We start from the raw sequence: 22,090 nt of genomic DNA on the forward strand, positions 1-22,090 counted from the left end.
TCATGTTGGGAGGTATGGTATAAGTGGTTCAAAAATTGTTCTTAACCACTTGTCTGGCATGGTTGCATCAGATGCGACCACACCAGGCTGGGCTTTCCCTGACATGGTCACATCTGATGCGATCAGTCAGAAAACTCACTGTGCAGCAGCAGGAAGGAAAGTTTCCTGCAATTGCTGCTCTCAGAGGGACCACCGGTCCCTCTGCTTCCTGGTTCCCTCCCCTCCAGTGCCTGCTGTGCTGCCGGTCACTGATGATCAGTCAGCCCCGGCAGCACCCCCCATCCAGTGGCTGCAGACATTAGCAGCCGCTGGGGAAATGTTAAAAAACCCACAGCCACTCACCTTCCTGAAAGGCTCCGGGGGCTGCTGGGGGCCACATGCCTAAAACGGGAAGTCGTGATGGTCGCTATGTCCCAATCATTGATGGTCGCAATGTTTCTATCATCAATGTTTTTCTGATTATTTTTAAAAAAAAATTTTTAAATGTTTTCTGTTTTTTTTTTTTTTTTATGATTTTGGATAATTTATTTAACTATTCTTAACCTAAATCAATCATAAATAAACCCGACAATTTCGGAGCGGTTTTTGGAGAAAATGTTTTGTAAGTAAAGTGGTTAAATACTGTGGAACCAACCACTTAACTGGCATGGTCAGATCTCATGCGACTGCGCCGTCCCACCCTGTCCCCCCGTTTTTGATGAGGAGATCCATTCTGCATATGTGCACAATATAATGTTTAAATATTTAAAAAAATACTTTTTAAACTTTATTAAATAAAATACATTTAAAAAAAACAATGTTATTAACAGTTTTGAAGGGAAAAATCATCAGTTAAGTGGTTTTAAGCATTACCCTGGCAAACTCATTAGGCATAAAGTGATTATTATATATTGTATGCACACTGACTAATAATGGTGCACCTAGAAGGTACATCCTGCATTCAAGAGGTTATCTATACTAAACTCTTGAGAGAAGTTTCCATTATATAGAAGTACAAGGAATTGGAAACTCTCAAGGAATGCACTGTGCTATGACCATCAAAGTCCAATGTCCTATTACCATATCAACAGGAAAAGTAAATCAGGACCACCTTTCTTTACGCGTAATGTACCTGGAAATGTACTTCTTTGCATCTGGGAGGTGCAAAATGTTGCTCAAAACGTGTGAAAAACACATTTCCTTTTGTGTAATGGTAGTCAGTGCCAGGGGCTGGTGTGTCTCCAGGGGTGCTGTCATCTGGTGTATCTGACAACAAGGGGTGATCTGTCCATATACATTCAGGGGCTCTGCCCCAGTGTTAAACTTAACCCCCCCCCCCACATTATATTGTGTGTACATCCAGGGACTGGTGTATCTCTATGTATCAGTCCACAGGTGCTGTCATCTGGTGTATCTGAAAATGGGTGGTCTATCCACTTATGGACTGATCTGTCCGTCCATCCAGGGGATCCGTTCCAGAGTAAAATTAAAATAATAAAAGTTAAAAGCCTTGAATATAATTATAATATATATATATATTTTTTTATTTTTATTTTTTCGTTTGTGCTGTACCCTGGTGTACTGTACAATTTTTATTTTATTTTTATAAGTACTGTGACACTGCCGTAGTATAGTCTTATTTCATACTCATACACATATTTTTGCGACACTGTTGGGGAAATTAAACCATAGTGTTTGATTATTATTTCATACTAATACACATATTTTTGTGACACTGTTGCTGAATTTAAACCGTAGTGTTTGATTACTATTTCATACTCATACACGTATTGTGCGACACTGTTGGTGAAAATAAACCACAGTGTTTGATTACAATTTCTAACTCATACTTGTATTGTGCGACACTGAAGGTGGTAAATATTTTGTACAAACTGTGGTGTGCGCTGTACCCCACTTCATTCGTGTTTGTGGATATATATGGAGGACAAACAATTGAGAGGAGAGCAGGAAGCACATACTAACCAGTTATGACGATACAAGTCTGCCAACGTCATCTACTAAGGACGATGCCCAGGGGCATAGAGGGCTTAAGTCAGGGCATGTAAAATAATTTAATTTTACAGTGGTAAAGAAAAAAAAACATCAAAAGGAAAGTTAGTTGCAGAGGCAGTAAAACAAACTGTGGATTCAGAATCAGAACCATCAGACATTCTTGAGGAACATTTAGGAATGTCCATATCAGGTATGTGTTAGTCTTACATTTCTCACTGTCCTCATAGAGAAGCCTCTTTCACCTTCTTCAATCATTTCTGCACCATCTACACATGTGGGGAGCAGTACAAGTAAAAATGGTAATGATGAGGAGGACATAATAGAAATTGAAGAAGAGGAACAGGCTGATACTACAGGTTGAGTATCCCTTATCCAAAATGCTTGGGACCTGAGGTATTTTGGATATTGGATTTTTCCGTATTTTGGAATAATTGCATACCATAATGAGATATCATGGTGATGGGACCTTAATCTAAGCACAGAATACATTTATGTTTTATATACACCTTATACACACAGCCTGAAGGTAATTTTAGCCAATATTTTTTATAACTTTGTGCATTAAACAAAGTGTGTCTACATTCACACAATTCATTTATGTTTCATATACACCTTATACACACAGCCTGAAGGTAATTTAATACAATATTTTTAATAACTTTGTGTATTAAACAAAGTTTGTGTACATTGAGCCATCAAAAAACAAAGGTTTCACTATCTCACTCTCACTCAAAAAAGTCCGTATTTCGGAATATTCCGTATTTCGGAATATTTGGATATGGGATACTCAACCTGTACTACTATCTGACACTGAGAATGTTGATGATGTTGTTTGTGTAAATCAGCTACCAGATCAGAACTATAATGGGTCAGATAGTGGGATTACTACATGTGACATAAATCACTGAGTAACAAGTGAGGTAAGAGATGTAGTTACACCAGTCAGGGGCACATCAGGAGCCTTAGAGGATGGTATAAAATGCTTGATTTCAGAAAAAGAAAACACTTTCTGCAATAAGCTGCTACAGATACATCTTTGTGATGATTGGAATCTTTGTCTATTCATTATCAGTAATGGGTCTGTTACATGTGCGGAAACTCCAGTTTCTGTATGTTTTTTGTAACAGGCCCATTCATTATAATGGGCCTGATGGGGATGGTGTTGGTCCTCAGAGCTCAACTTCCTCCTATGTGAGTGGCAGATTGCAAATAGGTATTCAATCTGATTCCTCTGATGCCTCAGCACTGACTCTCCTGTGGTTGCAGCATGTGTGAGCTCAGGTCACGCATGCACTGTCACCTGGATCCTTAGGATATTTTGGGTGGCTCTGCCGGTGGCAAGGTGCATGCCAACAGTTTCCTTTGGCTCATAGTTGCCTACCTGCATCACAGCAGTATACTGACCATAGACTGGGCCACTGATACCAATAATATCCCATATGCAGAGTTATACACATCTCTGTGACTGCCCTGCCCCTATCCATACGCTTGGTACTATAGCCAGCTTCATTATCAGTCTGCATATGAGCCAGCACTATACCCGGTACAAAAGATCCATCAGACAACAGGTGTACTTAGGTGTGCGCACAGCTCTGTACAGCCGGCAATGCATTGTAACTCCCTCTATGAGCCTATAGGAGAATGTCTAATGCCGCCATCTCTACACAAGTGGCGATGTGTCTGAGATGGTATGGCTCTGCATTGCCCATAGCTGTGTACGCTTTGTCATGGAACATGCGCAGTGAGATAACATGTAACATATGCTCCGTGCACAGTCTTCAGCTCTGCATCATCCCCTATGTGTGTAGGAGCAAATATAGAATAACATTTACATTGTACTTATCAGGTGATAAGAAAAGAAGGCTGGCACCACCGGAGGAGAGACAGGCACCATCTAAGGCAGGCGCTTCCAGAATAGGTAATAATACTGTTCCCTGCTTATTAGCTCAGTACTAAAGAGACAGGCATCTTCCAGAGGCACCTTCTAACAATGGTGGTGTCTTACGATAACACACAATAAGTATACTTTATACTGTAGGAAACTTCTATAATCTTAATATTGACATGGTCAGACTGTTGACATTGATAGGATGTTGACAAGTCAAATGTTGACACTGACATAATGTTGATAGAGCCAGTATGTCGACATTGTGAGTTAGCATGTTGACAATCTGATTTTCAATAGAGTTATCGAAATAACCTTAACCCTGACTGCAGCCTAAATCTAACCCTGAAATTGGTTATTAAACATTCTGTCTACATTTTCAATGTTGATATTATGACAATGTCGGCATTCTGTTTACATATCAAACATATACGTTCACCTGTGTGCCATCTCCTCACCACTGCCCTGTGCACCGCACTAACCTCTGGGGTTACCACTCATTACCACTGAGTAGAAAGATGAGCTAGAGGTTACATAGCACTCGCGGCTAAAGTTATCACACCCATCAGCTTATTGCAGCCTGTGCGCTCCCGTTTATAGCACTTATCCTATTCCAAAATGGTGATAACAGGATTCGCCTAATTCTAGCCATCAAAATCAGAGATAAGTAAGTATAGGAGAAATGGGGAAATCTACCTGTACCCCTCCAAGAAGCCAAACTAATATAGGAAAATATTATAGAAGTCTATTAGTGGCCATAATAACACCATTTGGTGTAATTAAATTGGCTCAAATGGCTGTTTTATGCATTTTTTTTTAAATGTTAAAAAATTATAGATATGTGCTCTCATTAAATCTGGGGTATATAAAAAATGGGTATTAAGTATATTTTTGGGTCATTGTAGAGAACTTAAAGAAAGTGGAAATGGACCGATTACTCCCACCTGCAAGTCTAAAAACACTTGATACACTCATAAAGCACCTTAATATACCTGTTCCATACCTTGTAACCCAATTTCCATAACTTTACATTTTTGACCATAAAAAAGAATGTCATTATTGGCGATTTAAAAATAATTGAAAATATCTAAATGCCTAATTAGTCATTCATGGGGGTGTCCCAGGAGTTCTAAACCAAATCCTGACATTTTACCTTAAAATAGGGATTTTACACTACTTATCCCCTGCTCAGAGATGGTGAAGATAAATTTGTGATAAACCCCATTGAGACTTTTAGCCTATAACTTTTCACAGTTAATTGGATACCAAGTTATCACAGATGCAATAAAATATCGCAAAACTGCATTATCGTGGCTAATTGGGTACCCCCAAAGTCTACAACAATGAACCAATAGTGGAACCTTATAAATATTTACATGTTCATACAAAAATTACTATACTATTATATGATTATGTATCTGTACTAAAATGAAATATCTCTAACTTAATACATGCAATGTCCATTCTGCAATGACAGGAGGGAAGAGGAAGCGGGACGCCGGACCACGCCTTGCCAGGGATGATAAGGACTGTCCCTGTAAGTATTATTTTCATGTTTTTACAAATAAGCTTTTGCTTGACAGATCAGAACTATAATGGGTCAGATAGTGGGATTACTACATGTGACATAAATCACTGAGTAACAAGTGAGGTAAGAGATGTAGTTACACCAGTCAGGGGCACATCAGGAGCCTTAGAGGATGGTATAAAATGCTTGATGTCAGAAAAAGAAAACACTTTCTGCAATAAGCTGCTACAGATACATCTTTGTGATGATTGGAATCTTTGTCTATTCATTATCAGTAATGGGTCTGTTACATGTGCGGAAACTCCAGTTTCTGTATGTTTTTTGTAACAGGCCCATTCATTATAATGGGCCTGATGGGGATGGTGTTGGTCCTCAGAGCTCAACTTCCTGCTATGTGAGTGGCAGATTGCAAATAGGTATTCAATCTGATTCCTCTGATGCCTCAGCACTGACTGTCCTGTGGTTGTAGCATGTGTGAGCTCAGGTCACGCATGCACTGTCACTTGGATCCTTAGGATATTTTGGGTGGCTCTACCGGTGGCAAGGTGCATGCCAACAGTTTCCTTTGGCTCATAGTTGCCTACCTGCATCACAGCAGTATACTGACCATAGACTGGGCCACTGATACCAATAATATCCCATATGCAGAGTTATACACATCTTTGTGACCGCCATGCCCCTATCCATATGCTTGGTACTATAGCCAGCTTCATTATCAGTCTGCATATGAGCCAGCACTATACCCGGTACAAAAGATCCATCAGACAACAGGTGTACTTAGGTGTGCGCACAGCTCTGTATAGCCGGCAATGCATTGTAACTCCCACTATAAGCCTATAGGAGAATGTCTAATGTCGCCAACTCTACACAAGTGGTGATGTGTCTGAGATGGTATGGCTCTGCATTGTCCATAGCTGTGTACGCTTTGTCATGGAACATGCACAGTGAGATAACATGCAACATATGCTCCGTGCACAGACTTCAGCTCTGCATCATCCCCTATGTGTACTGGATAAATATAGAATAACATTTACATTGTACTTATCAGGTGCCAAAAGAAGGCGATTATAAGAGGCGCGGGCCCCCAAGGCACCAGCTTCCGGAGCAGGTAATAATATTGTTCGCTGTTTATTATTAGCTCAGTAATAAAGAGGCAGACATCTTCCAGAGACACCTTCTAACAATGGTGGTGTCTTACACTAACATACAATAAGTATACTTTATACTGTAGGAAACTTCTATAAAGTGCTTCCCTAATGAAAGGATAAAATGCATACACATGTTATTGGGAGCTGAATGTCAGGAAGGTACATACTTTCCAATTGTCCTCCATCTGCGAGTACTAGGCACGCCCTCACAGTAATACAAATAGGGGTGCTGCAAGGCTCCACCCCCTTTCCTCACTGGGCTCTGCCCCTTTATCAGATGCACTTACCTTTTGCGCACACAGGGTCCTGGTTCTTGGGACAGGTATGTTGGGAGGTATGGGCAAGTATAATGCAGGGTTTATTCTTTATCAGTATATAGTATGTGTAACCTATATGTACTTTATAGAGGGAGCAGTTTGATGAGATCTGAGGGCAAGGTCCAATGCTGGACCTGAGCTCAAACACTCAGCAGTGTCCCATCTCCTACTATTGTTACCCGATTGCTTAGACATGCTGAACAGTTATATAATAAGGTGGGGGTTACTCTTATTAGTAGCTAGTCTCTTTAGTATATAGGGATATTGTGTATAGAAGAACAGCAGTTGGTAATCCACCTCTAATTTATAAAATGTTATCCATTACATCCAATGTATCTCCAATTTGTTATTTATAACTCTATGTAACCTGTCTGAAATTCCTCCAAAAGTTACTACGGTACAGACTTAGCATTCAGTATTTGTGGGATATCCCCTGACAACAGCCATGATCAGAGAACACCCACAAATATTAAGGATGCCCCAGATGTACCATGGAGGGATCACAGCAGTTATCTCCGATATGTACACACAATTATCATCAGAGGGTGCATAATACAATTAGAGTTATACTTCACTAGCTGATCTAGTTTCATCAGATTGCTAAGGAAAGAATTAGTGGAGGTTTATACATGTATTTTATCTCCATGTAATATGTATATGTAGCATAGATATTCATTAGTCTATTGTACAAATGTGGCAAACTTTAAACTGACATGTAACACATCAAATACAACTGCAAGGGGAAGCAATGTGTTACATGTCCATTTATATATTGCTACATGTGGAGAAAAATAATATCCAGAGAAAAAGTATTACTTTTGCTTAGGTAGAAATAAATGATGCAGTGTGTTTAATATGACTCAAAACTATTTTCTTTACAGATAAGACCAGCGGAAGCGTGAACACCACCTTGCCTTGGGGAGAGACCACCTGTTCCAGCTGCCTGCCCTCACATTTATATATATATATATATATATATATATATATATATATTTTTTATATATATATATATATATATATATATATATATATATAAAAATATATATATCTATATCTATATATATATATATATATATTTATATATATCTATCTATCTATCTATATCTATCTCGATAGATAGATAGATAGATAGATAGATAGATAGATAGAAGTGCAACAGAATTTGCTGTGCTATATAAGAAACTGTTAATAAAATATTTATAAACATATATAAATATGTATATCTCATCCTTTCTCCGCCACACATGTCACAGTCTGTGTCTCTCTCTCTCTCCTTCTTTCCACACATCCCACAGTCTGTCTCTCCCCAATGACTCCATGCTGCATTCCCAGCTCCCCCACCCTATCCCAAAGCCCTGTATCCCCCCACCAATCCACTCTTACCCCATGAGAGACTTACCTGCGATGCTCTACCCAGTGTCCAGACCCTCACACTGCACAGCAGGTACCATGCGGCCCTCACACCCCACCAGACGAGGCCAGCCTGGGGCACAGGAATCCTGGCTAGCGGAGCTGCTGCCACATCACATAACTGCCTGCAACAGAGCTGGACCCGGAGGAGCGGGTGCACACTAGCACCACACAGTCACTGTGTGTGGGAGGCTCCTGTCACTCTGCAGCTATGCCCACACCACCTATAGCTCACTGCCCTATCTGGAGAAGATGTCTCACATCCTTGCATGACACTAAGTGGTGTATCCGTAAGGCACCTCTGGACCATGGGGCCCGATACAGGTGTCCCCTTTGACCCCCCATCACCTTTCTCCAAGTTTCTGACTCATTCCTATTAATAAACAACATACTGTATGTAAGTGGTCCAATGCCGCCATGCTCACACCTAAATAGTGAACAGTACAGGTGTAGTAGACCTCCACCAAGGAGGGCCGTAGTGGATTAGTGGATTTTCAGTTATTAGATGGGAGCTAAACCCACAAGCTCCTCAGAAATCTGAGTGTAGTGGGTGCATTTATGTGCTCTCCAGAGATTTGGTTCAGTGATCGCTGAGATATTATCACAAAAATAAAAACCCCTAAACACAGAACACGGTCTAATCTATGTAAGTGTAGTCTGGTAAAGTGCTTCAAGGTATCAGAGTCACCGTATTTCAGGTGTAATGTAGCACAAGACAGGATCTCACCACTGTCCATCAGTGGCTGCTATGCAACAGATGGTATTCCTTTTACTTTCTCAGGTAGTAATAGGTTATGCTAATTTACCTTTGTTTTGAGATAATACCTCAAAGTGATCATCAAAGCTATTCTCTGGAGAGCACCAGAATACACCCACTTTCTCACACTAAACTGGTGTTTCTCTTACGTCCTAGAGGATACTGGGGTCCACATTAGTACCATGGGGTATAGACGGATCCACTAGGAGCCATGGGCACTTTAAGAAATCAATAGTGTGGGCTGGCTCCTCCCTCTATGCCCCTCCTTTAGAAAATTTGCCCAGAGGAGCCGGTCACGCTTTGGAGAGCTCCTAAACAGTTTTCTACTTTTTTTCCCCCAATGTTTGTTATTTTCAGTCAGGGTTGTTTAGGCAACAGCCTGACTGCTTCGTGGGACTTAGGGGGGAGAATGGCCCAACTTCCTGAGAGTTAATGGTCCCGTTTCTCTGCTGACAGGACACTGAGCTCCTGAGGGAGCTATTCGCAAGCCACACCATGGTGCAGCGTACCCTCCCGCTGCAAGCCGCCACCACCTAACAGAGCCTGAAGATTGAAGAGTTGTAAGTACAGTGCCGGCATCCCAGTTAGCGGGTCACCGGTGGGAATGGCGGCAATAGGGTTGGAGCGCAGCCAGGCTCGGACTGGGCCACCGGGGAGCCGGTGAACCCACCGGTAGGCCCTGCCGAGCATTAGCCACGCCCTCTTTTATGTGAGGGCGGGGTTGTGCATTCCTCCCCGGCTCCCGTCCGAGCCACAGGAGCTGATCGCAGAGTTCGGCTGAGGGGAGGGGAAGCGCGCGCTGCACTCTCCTCCCTGGGGCCCAGGACCAGCAGCGTGAGCAGCAGGTGATCCCGGGCAGCGGCGGTGATTTAAGATCACGGTCAGACTGAGGGGAGGAAAGGCGCGCACTGCGCTGTCCTCCCTGGCGCCCAGCCCCAGCAGCGGGAGCAGCAGCAGCAGAGCACAGGCGTCGGCAGAGGAGAGCAGCACTGTGGGGGCATCTGGCACTGTGTGACCAGTACCTGTGTATATGGCACCACTTGGGGGGGATGTGTGCCTGGCACTGCCCCACTGGGCATTACTGGGGACATCTGTGTATCTGGCACTACTGGGGGTATCTGGCACTGCACTACTGGGGGCCCTGCTGGTGGTATATGTGTACCTGGCACTGCACTACTGGGGGCATTACTGGGGGCATCTGTGTATCTGGCACTACTGGGGGTATCTGGCACTGCACTACTGGGGGCCCTGCTGGTGGCATATGTGTACATGGCACTGCACTACTGAGGGATTATGTGTATGTGTATCCTGCACTATTGGGGGTGTATGTGTATCTGGCACTGCACTACTGGGGGCATCACTGTATCTGGCACTGCACTACTGGGGGCATCACTGTATCTGGCACTGCACTACTGAAGGCGCAGTGGCGGAACTACCGCCAGTGCAGGCAGTGCCTTGCACTGGGGCCCGCCACTGTCCAGGGGCCCAAAGCACGTAATGAGTCAAACTGACTCATCACATGCCGCTATGTGCTGCAGGCAACCACCGCCCGCAGCACACAGCCGCCCGCCGAGGAGAGGAGCACAGCGGCCACATGGGAGGTGGAGGAGGGAGCCGCAGCAGCGCTGTGTAATTGGTAGAGGCGCTGCTGTTGCTGTCCCTCTGCTTCACCATAGGCTACCCTCCGCCGCTGTGAATGCTGGGAAGCGCATCCCAGCATTCACAGCGGCGGAGAACAGCCTATGGTGAAGGACAGCAGCAGCAGCGCCTCCACCAATTATACAGCGCTGCTGCGGCTCCCTCCTACACCTCCCTCCTCCTCCTTCTCCCTTGCCCGGGATCTCTGCAGAAACTGCACCGAGGAGCCTGACTGCCAGAGGAGAGAGTAAGTATAAGTCTTTCTTTCTTTCTTTCTTTCTTTCTTTCTTTCTTTCTTTCTTTCTTTCTTTCTTTCTTTCTTTCTTTCATGTGTAAAAATGGGGACGCTGTCTGCCGTAATGTGTAAAAAAGGGACGCTGTCTGCCATAATGTGTAAAAAAGGGGACGCTGTCTGCCGTAATGTGTAAAAAGGGGGACGCTCTCTGCCGTAATGTGTAAAAAGGGGTATGCTGTCTGCCGTAATGTGTAAAAAGGCAAGCTGTCTGCTGTAATTTGTAAAAAGGGCACACTGTCTTCTGTAATGTGTAAAAAGGGCACGCTGTCTGCCGTTATGTGTAAAAAGGGCACGCTGTCTGCCGTTATGTGTAAAAAGGGAACTCTGTCTGCAGTAATGTGTAAAAAGGGCACGCTGTCTGCCGTAATGTGTAAAAAAGGGGACGCTGTCTGCCGTAATGTGTACAAAGGGAATGCTGTCTGCCGTAATGTGTAAAAAGGGGGGCGCTGTCTGCCGTAATGTGTAAAAAGGGGACGCTGTCTGCCTTAATGTGTAAAAAGGGGACGTTGTCTGCCATAATGTGTAAAAAGGTGGACGCTGTCTGCCGTCATGTGTAAAAAGGGGAATCTGTCCACCATACGGTGTAAAAGGGGCTCTACCTGGTGTAGTGATGCTACTGTGCAGCATAATTTGAATAATGGAGACTACTGTGCACCGTTATATGAATTGGTATTATTTTGTGGCCACACCCCTTCCCCACGAAGCCACGCCCCTATATATTTTTCACGCGCCTGCGGCGCGCACTGCCCTTGTTTTGCATGGAGGGTTGGGTCTCCGATGCAGTTTCTTGCACACAGTGCTAAAATGTCTAATTATGGCACTGTTGCTAGGTATCCATTTCTCTGGCCCAGAGCAGGTCCCCCTCACCAGATCCTCTCCAGGCCACGGGTAGGGGGTGGACTTGGATGTGATGAGGGGGGGGGGACATTTTGTCGCACCTGGGCCCACCGCTCTCTAGTTCCGCCACTGTGAAGGCGTATGTGTATCTTGCACTATTGGGAGTGTATGTATATCTGGCACTGCACTACTGGGGGCATCAGTGTACCTGACACTAGGAGGTCTTAAGGAGAAGGAGGAGCAGTGTTAATATTATAAGCACTACTCCGGTGCTTAGTTATTGCGACCCAGCTTAGTTTTTACTACTGCTAAAGGGGGGCTGTGTGGCTGCCTCTGAATTCTGTGTCTCTCTAAGACTCTGCCTACATATACTGTGTGTTCACCCATTGTGTGTGTGTGTGTGTGTGTGTGTGTGTGTGTTTTACAATCATGCCCAGGGACTGTGTTTCTTGTACAGCTGAATGTCTCTCATCCCCTGGGGACTCACTACCCTGTACTCAGGATAGTGTTCACTCCCAGTCCAGTGTGGCTGAACCCCCGTGGTTGGCTTCCATTAAAGGGATGATTTCAAATATTTAAACTAAGCTGTTTAATAATCAAAAGGAAACACACTTCTTGCAGCAGTCTATGGATGACCTGATAAATAGAGATTTAGCTCCCATGCCTGCACCCCAAGCTCTTGCCATTTGCCCACAAAAACGTACTCTGGCCCAAATCATGCAGGGTGATACGGATCCTGATACATCAGATCCTGAGAAGGGTGAAGTGGATACGAGTGGGGGGAATGCCGTCCTGTCACATGGAATACAGGCCCTCATTGAGGCTATCAGAACTGTCCTACATATTCCTGACAAGACAGATGAAGAGGAATCTTATTTTAATACTAAAAAGAAATCCTGGGCTACCTTCCCCGCTTCAAAGGAATTAAATGCCTTTTTGAAGAAATGTGGGTAAACCCTGATAAAAAGTTTCAGATCCCTAAGCGATTGATTTCTTCCTTTCCCTTTCCTGCAGAGGATAGGAAGAAATGGGAAAACCCGCCGATTGTGGACGCATCTTGTCCAGGTTGTCGCGTAAGATAGTCTTACCGGTTCCCAGGGCTGCATCCTTAAAAGACGCTGCTGACCGCAAGATTGAGACCACTCTCAAGTCTTTATACACATCGGCCAGGGTGGCCCAGAGACCCACTATTGCTTGTGCATGGATCACTAGGGCCATTGCTTTATGGTCAGGTAATCTAATTGATGGTTTAGATTCCTTAACCGGGGACAATATTGTTTTTACTTCTGCAGCATATTCAGGATTCTGCTAACTTTATGGTGGAGGCCATCAAAGAAATTGGTCTACTCAACGCACGCACCTCTGCCATGGCAGTGTCAGCACGCAGGGGCTTGTGGCTAAACCAGTGGACTGCGGATTCCAGGAAAGGCATGGAAAGCCTACCATTCATGGGTGAGGCTCTGTTTGGAGATGAACTGGATACGTGGATTTCCAAGGCTACGGTGGGTAAGTCTACATACCTTCTTCTGCAGAACACTAGCTAGGAAAACCTACTCTGCTCCAACTCTGCAGTCCATTCGGACAGCAAAATTTAAAGGCAAATCCAAGGGTTCTTCTACAACCTTCAAACGGAATAGAGGTAAACCCAGAAAACCCGCTGCTGCAGGTTCTCAGGAACAGGCCTCCAGGTCTGCTTCCTCAAAGCCCTCAGCATGACAGGGGCACATATTGCCTGGAAGACAGGCAGGTGGGAGCCAGGTTGCATTATTTCAGTCACATTTGGGCAACATAATGACAAGATCCCTGAGTAAAATATCTTATCACACAGGGTTACAAACTGGAGTTTTATTCCAGCCTATTTGTGGTACCGAAACCTGATGGTTCGTTAAGGCCCATATTGAACCTCAAGTCACTGAACCCGTATTTAAAGGTATTCAAATTCAAGATGGAGTCTCTGAGAGCGGTGATCTCGAGTCTGGTGGAAGGGGAATTCCTGGTGTCTCTGGACATCAAGGATGCGTACCTTCATGTTCCGATTTGGCCACCTCAGCAGGCTTATCTAAGGTTTGCATTGCAGGACTGTCACTACCAGTTCCAGGCCCTGCCATTTGGCCTCTCTACGGCACCGAGGGTGTTTACCAAGGTAATTGCAGAGATTATATTTCTTCTCTGCATGCAGGGGGTAAACATTATACCATACCTGGACGACCTGCTGATGAAGGCACCATCCAGAGAGAAGTTGTTGCACAGCATTGCCCTGTCGACTTGCCTGCTCCAGGATCATGGGTGGATTCTGAATCTGCCAAAATATCACCTGGACCCAACAAGGAGACTTCCGTTTTTGGGAATGATACTGGATACAGAGGCACAGAAGGTGTTTCTTCCGATGGAAAAGGCATTGGTGATCCAGTCAATGGTGCGGGACGTCCTAAAACCGTCCTGGATATCAGTGCATCTTTGCATCTGCCTCTTAGGAAAGATGGTAGCCTCTTACGAGGCACTACAGTATGGAAGGTTTCACGAAAGACCCTTCCAGCTGGATCTGTTGGACAAGTGGTCCGGATCGCATCTTCACATGCACCAGAGGAAACGTCTGTCGCCAAAAGCCAGGATCTCCCTTCTGTGGTGGCTTCAGACGTCTCACCTGACCGAGGGTGTCGCCGGTTCGGGATTCGAAATTGGATTCTGCTAACTACAGACGCAAGCCTCAGAGGCTGGGGAGCAGTCACTCAAGGGGAGCAGTTCCAAGGAAAATGGTCAAGTCAGGAGGCCGTTCTTCCAATCAACATTCTGGAACTAAGGGCCATATACAACGCTCTTCTTCAGGCGTCACATCTTCTTCAAGATCAAGCCATTCAGGTTCAGTCGGACGTGACAGATAGACAGGATATGTCACTTCCGGTAATAGTCGAACACATACCGCTTAGGGGGCCGGATTAGTGGGTGCACCATTTCACTTTGTAGTGTGATTAAGGTATTTTCCCCCATATTGGTGCAATGTTAAAATTAGAGATGTGCGGCTGGGACTTTTCATGTTTTGTGTTTTGGTTTTGGTTATAATTCCACTTTCGTGTTTTGGTTTTGGCTTGGTTTTGCCAAAACCACCCTTTTGTGTTTTGGTTTTGGTTTTCGATCTGGATGATTTTTTTTTTTTTTAAACATAAAAACAGCTAAAATCACAGTATTTGGGGGTAATTTTGCTCCTACAATATTATTAACCTCAATAACATTAATTTCCACTCTATTCTGAACACCTCACACCTCACAATATTGTTTTTAGGCCTAAAAGTTGCACCGAGGTGGCTGTATGACTAAGCTAAGCGACACAAGTGTGCGGCACAAACATCTGGCCCATCTAGGAGTGGCACTGCAGTTGCAGACAAGATGGCACTATTCAAAAACTAGTCCCCAAACAGCACATAATGCAAAGAAGAAAAATATGTGCAATGAGGTCGTTGGATGGCCAAGCTAAGCGACACAAGTGTGCTGAATAAACACCTGTCCCATCTAGGAGTGGCACTGCAGTTGCAGACAGGATGGCACTTAAAAAAACTAGGCCCCAAACAGCACATCATGCAAAGAAGAAAAAGAGGTGCAATGAGGTAGCTGTATGACTAAGCTAAGCGACACAAGTGTGCGGCACAAACAACATGGGACGTGCTGGAATTTGCCCAGATGTAATACATGCACAATATTGGTGGCACAGGATAGCGTACCCCTAACACACACACACACACACACACACACACACACACACACACACACACACACACACACACACACACACAGCAAAGCCTGTAAAATTAATTTGGATAATAACCCTTTCATTTGGAGCTATTATAGTAATACTAGGTGATTCATCCCACCCTACGGGCGCTCTTCACACTGTCGTAAGCAGCAGCGTATACCACTGTGACTGCCTTGTCACTGGAATGACTGATGGACAGGACACTACCACTGGTCTGATGCAGCACAACACAACAACACTGTAAGGGACACAGGCTCCTTATATGGAATCCAAATCCCGCGAGAATCCGACAGCGGGATGATGACGTTTTGCCGCGTTCGGGTTTCCGAGTCAGGCGGGAAAACCCGAGCCGGGCTCGGAACCAAACTCGGAAGGCAAAGTCCGATAGGGTTCGGTTCCCTGAGAACCGAACCCACTCATCTCTAGTTAAAATGTTGCTTTAAACACCTGCCAGCCACCGTAAAAGACGTGACACATCACGTCTGGTATGATGGGAGATGTCATTTCCGGTAAAGAGAACAGTAAAACGCACACCGCCTAGGGGGCCATACTATTAGATGCACCTTTCCACAGGGAAATTCACTACCGATTTCATCAAATTGTGCTTATTTTGAGCGATTGCACCACTCATTTTACGGTTAATAAAAAGGTTTGGATAAATAACAAGTATTGGAATTGTATTGAATGTGAAATATGTTTGGATGATGAATTTTAATGTTAGAATGGAAGTTAATAAGCCAGACCCGACCACAGGGAGACAGGAAGTGGGAGGTTATTAGCAGTGCTATAAATATGTCAAGAGTGCACCACCAAAGTTCACCCTGAGGAAGGCTCTATTATTTGAAACGCATTGGTGGCAAAAGGAGTTCCTGTAAGCTGTGTGTCTCCAAATCCAGTGCCTATGCATCATTCATTGAGAGGTTTACACCCGGGAATTCCATCTACCTTTCTGCTGTTTGCATTGCCTTTGCATAAAGCCACCCATGGTACTTGACCCCCCAGATGTTTGTTGTTTTATTGATTAAAAAGTTTTAAGGTTTAATACTATGTAAGAAATGTATTTCTTTGAGGCACCTATAGTTAATATTTACTCCACCTTGGAATCAGACACCTAGGGGGACACAGAGGAGGAGTTCTAGGATTCTGCTGTTTATTGTGGCCCAATACAGGACCTATAAGGGTACGCATATGTTGCACACATTGTTTCCATTACCCCTTGTGAAACATTCTGCACTATGAGAAATGTTTTTCTTTCTTTGAGGTATCGGCTATGATAACATCTTCTGGTGGAAGAGGATTGCAATATTTTAAAGACTGGACATTTCAAATACTCTGCCTATTAGACATGTAATTTGAAAATACTTTGTGTGTTTTAATTATGAGAACCTACCCCAACCAGGAATCGCGGTTTCCCCTTTTATTTTACTGTTTGATACTGCATTATAGGTGTATGATCACTATAGGGTTTCCAGCTGAATCTTAGATTGGAGCGCTAAGATTCCATTTTTTTTTTTCATGTATACTTTCTAGATAACACACCTCCGGAAGTGGATGCAAATGATGTAACCATGCCAGGCAAGTGGTTAAGAACCAGAATAAATACACATAGGGTAAGACTAGGGGCACTCAAAACAAGACCAGCTGCAGGTTTGAAAATATATAATTAAAAATATTTCCACAGACACATTAGCATATAATTAAATAAAATAGCATATTAAGCATAGCAGAACAGCAGATGGACATTGCTTTCTTAGAGGGTAATTCAGATCTGTTCGCTGGGCTGCATTTTTTGCTGCCCTGCGATCAGATAGTCGCCGCCTAGAGGGGGAGGGTGAATTTGTTGTGCAAGTGTGCATTTGTATGTGTAGCAAAGCTGCACAAACTGATTTTGTGCAGTCTCTGCTCAGCCCAGGACTTACTCAGCTGCTGCGATTGCTTCTTGCTGATCGGGACCGGATTTGACGTCAGACACCCTCCCTTCAAACGCTTGGACACACCTACGTTTGTCCGGACACTCCCTGAAAACCCTCAGTTGGCACCCACAAATGGCCTCCTCCTGTCAATCACCTTGCGAACAACTGTGCGAGTGGATCCTGCGCACCATCCCGTCGCAGAACGCTGATCCCCCTAGCAGTGGTCCGTCATGCCAGTGCATACACCTGCACATTTCAGATCTGATCACACGCTATGCGAAAATGCACAGCAGGGATCAGATCTGAATTACCCCCTTAAAGCAAGAGAAAATTAGTTGCGGAATTCTTCCACATACCCAACTAATAAGGGGTTAAATAGAAGGAGAAATGGCAAGCTAGCAGTTATTATTATTATCCTTTACTTATATGGCGCCACAAGGGATCCGCAGCGCACATTTACAGAGTAAATACACAAATAATCAAAACAGGAAACAGTGACTTACAGGTGAAGACAATATAGGACAAGTACAGGGTAAGTAAACATAGCTACATCAGCAGACAACACTGACATAAGTATCAGGGAGACAGGAAACCATGGGATTTGGTGCCGTTGAAGATGGTTTAAGTAAGAAGTGGATAAGTACATGAGGGAAGAGGGCCCTACTCATGAGAGCTTACATTCTAAAGGGGAGTTCAGCTGGTTAGTAGCAACAAAACAGTGCATGAAAAAATTGTTCATTAACAGGTCAAAGTGTAGATAGATTGCACAACTAGAAGTTTCTCCAATAGCAAATCATGTTTTATGTTTATACCTCAGCCATGTTGGTAGGGGACAAGAGTGCAGCAGAGAGTGTTATTGCTGTTGGATTGATGTGTCCCAATAAAGAGCCAGCCTCAATATAAGTCCAGTGTGCACCACAGTGCTTCAGTAGCTGGGGCTCAAGGGAGAGGGACCTCTACTCCTATACCGCTATGCCGGCATGCAACCACCCCGTTGTGGGGAGGCAGGAGATGCTACACAACTTGCGTTTTGCAACTTACGGTTTGGTGCTTCTGGCTTTCGGTTTTTGCAATCTACTTATCACCTGACACGTCTCTCTGCCCAATCGTATTGCGGTTTCATCAAAGGGTGGGTTTAAAATTGCTGCAGCTTCAATATTTCGCCACAAAGGACTCCTGATTGTTTGGCATTTAATCTAATGATTATCTGCACTAAAGCTTTTATGTGCAGGAGTCTAGCTCCAGCAATCATTTAAAACAGACCAGAACTAACATATGTTAAATAAATAAATATATATAGACAGTGTGATCCCCCCCCCCCTTGACGAAGTCTGCTGTGACAAAACCGGTCGGGTTGTTAGAGCAAAGGACTAGACTCACAGATTGGGACCCTGCTGTTCGAGTGCGGCACAGGTGGATGATGACTGTCGGCTTTTCTGTCTCGGGACACTGTTAGGTGTACTCCAGAGGCACCTCCACGGGGATTTTGAGACTGGAGTCGATGATCGTATACCTTGATGTATGTGAGCTTGTAAATTTTATTAGTAAAGATTTTATTTGTTACTCACGGATGCGCCTTCCTTTCATTGATCTCTCCATACATATGTATATATATACACTGCTCATATAAATAAAGGGAACACTTAAACAACACAATGTAACTCCAAGTCAATCACACTTCTGTGAAATCAAACTGTCCACTTAGGAAGCAACACTGATTGACAATCAATTTCACATGCTGTTGTGCAAATGGAATAGACAACAGGTGGAATTATAGGCAATTAGCAAGACACCCCTAATAAAGGAGTTGTTCTGCAGGTGACCACAGACCAATACTCAGCTCCTATGCTTTCTGGCTGATGTTTTGGTCACTTTTGAAAGCTGGTGGTGCTTCCACTCTAGTAGTAGCATGAGACGGAGTCTACAACCCACACAAGTGGCTCAGGTAGTGCAGCTCATCCAGGATGGCACATCAATGCGAGCTGTGGCAAGAAGGTTTGCTGTGTCTGTCAGCGTAGTGTCCAGAGCATGGAGGCGCTACCAGGCGACAGGCCAGTACATCAGGAAACGTGGAAGAGGCCGTAGGAGGGCAACAACCCAGCAGCAGGACCGCTACCTCCGCCTTTGTGCAAGGAGGAACAGGAGGAGCACTGCCAGAGCCCTGCAAAATGACCTCCAGCAAGCCACAAATGTGCATGTGTCTACTCAAATGATCAGAAACAGACTCCATGAGGGTGGTATGAGGGCCCGACGTCCACAGGTGGGGGTTGTGCTTACAGCCCAACACCGTGCAGGACGTTTGGCATTTGCCAGAGAACACCAAGATTGGCAAATTCGCCACTGGCGCCCTGTGCTCTTCACAGATGAAAGCAGGTTCTCACTGAGCACATGTGACCGGCGTGACAGAGTCTGGAAATGCCAAGGAGAACGTTCTGCTGCCTGCAACATCCTCCAGCATGACCGGTTTGGCAGTGGGTCAGTAATGGTGTGGGGTGGCATTTCTTTGGCGGGCCGCACAGCTCTCCATGTGCTCGCCAGAGGTAGCCTGACTGCCATTAGGTACCAAGATGAGATCCTCAGACCCCTTGTGAGACCATATGCTGGTGCGGTTGGCCCTGGGTTCCTCCTAATGTAAGACAATGCTAGACCTCATATGGCTGGAGTGTGTCAGCAGTTCCTGCAAGACAAAGGCATTGATGCTATGGACTGGCCCGCCCGTTGCCCAGACCTGAATCCAATTGAGCACATCTGGGACATCATGTCTTGCTCCATCCACCAACGCTGCGTTGCACCACAGACTGTCCAGGAGTTGGCGGATGCTTTAGTCCAGGTCTGGGAGGAGATCACTCAGGAGACCATCCGCCACCTCATCAGGAGCATGCCCAGGCGTTGTAGGGAGGTCATACAGGCACGTGGAGGCCACACACACTACTGAGCCTCATTTTGACTTGTTTTAAGGACATTACATCAAAGTTGGATCAGCCTGTAGTGTGTTTTTCCACTTTCATTTTGAGTGTGACTCCATATCCAGACCTCCATGGGTTAATAAATTTGATTTCCATTGATAATTTTTGTGTGATTTTGTTGTCAGCACATTCAACTACGTAAAGAACAAAGTATTTAATAAGAATATTTCATTCATTCAGATCTAGGATGTGTTGTTTAAGTGTTCCCTTTATTTTTTTGAGCAGTGTATATATATATATATATATATATATATGTAGAAAGCAGGTATTCGGCACTCCCATATAAAACTAAATCAGCTGGCCCGGTGCCCTCCACAGCATAGCAGCAATGTAGAATGTACAGATAGGCGGCACTCACGGACTTTTGATACAAGAATAGAGATGACCCCCTCTTGTTAACTTAACGTTTCGGTTTTATTAATATTTATATAGTTGTATATATATATATATATATATATATATATATATATACATATTTATACAACTTGCAAAGATAAGCAAAACTCCCAGGACTTGTAGAGAAGATTTAGTGAATTTCGGATCACATCAATCTACCAACGTTTCGGGGCTCAGCGCCCCTTTGTCAAGGCACGTGAAATAACAAACAAACGCTTTCCTTTTAAGTGTGAAAAGCCCACCATTGGAAAGAACTGACGCCCGCGTTGTCAGCTCTGTAGGATTCCCGGCTGGTCTCCAGCATCCCCACCAGATGACGTCACGCCCCTCTTAGCTGACGGGTTGCCATGGTAACAACCTGCGCTGTCTAGGAGTGCACAGGGTCAGGCTGAAAACAATAGAAAACAGTTCATACAGACCTAGTGATGGGACACTGAATACATCCTACACTAAATGCAGTGTATATTTAAACTAGTGATGAGCGGGTTCGGTTTCTCGGAAACCGAACCCCCCCGAACTTCACCATTTTTACACGGGTCCGGGGCATACTCGGATTCTTTCGTATGGCTCGGTTAACCCGAGCGCGCCCGAACGTCATCATCCCGCTGTCGGATTCTCGCGAGATTCGGATTCTATATAAGCAGCCGCGCGTCGCCGCCATTTTCACTCGTGCATTGGAAATGCTACGGAGAGGACGTGGCTGGCGTCCTCTCCGTTATTGTTGAACTTGATTGTGCACTATTGCTCAATTGTGGGGAGGGCTGGGGAGCAGCTGTATAATATAGGAGGAGTACAGTGCAGAGTTTTGCTGATCAGTGACCACCAGTTATCCGTTCTCTGCCTGAAAAAAACGCTCCATATCTGTGCTCAGTGTGCTGCATATATCTGTGCTCACACTGCTTAAGTGTGGGGACCGGGGAGCAGCTGTATTATATAGCAGGAGTACAGTGCAGAGTTTTGCTGACAGTGACCACCAGTATACTTTGTCTGCCTGAAAAACACTCCATATCTGTGCTCAGTGGGCTGCTTTATTGTGGGGACTGGGGACCACCAGTATAATATTATATAGGAGGAGTACAGTGCAGAGTTTTGCTGACCAGTGACCACCAGTATATAATATATAGCATTACGGTACAGTAGGCCACTGCTGTACCTACCTCTATGTCGTCATTAAGTATACTATCCATCTACATTCTATACCTGTGGTGCATTTTAGTTTTGCAGTTTGCTGACACAGTGACCGCCAGTATATATAGCAGT

At 44.5% G+C, this 22,090-nt stretch overlaps 1 long non-coding RNA gene across 1 annotated transcript; it reads left to right on the plus strand.

Annotated features, from left to right (window-relative positions):
* Positions 1-3,835: 3,835 nt before the first annotated feature.
* On the plus strand, positions 3,836-7,820 carry LOC135050873 (uncharacterized). The gene is made up of 4 exons (XR_010241890.1): positions 3,836-3,910; positions 5,355-5,414; positions 6,454-6,513; positions 7,752-7,820. It is a non-coding gene; the product is annotated as an uncharacterized LOC135050873 (long non-coding RNA).
* Positions 7,821-22,090: the final 14,270 nt, after the last annotated feature.

The sequence above is a fragment of the Pseudophryne corroboree genome, chromosome 2 (genome assembly GCF_028390025.1).
Source record: "Pseudophryne corroboree isolate aPseCor3 chromosome 2, aPseCor3.hap2, whole genome shotgun sequence".
In the NCBI taxonomy this organism is placed as follows: Eukaryota; Metazoa; Chordata; class Amphibia; order Anura; family Myobatrachidae; genus Pseudophryne; species Pseudophryne corroboree.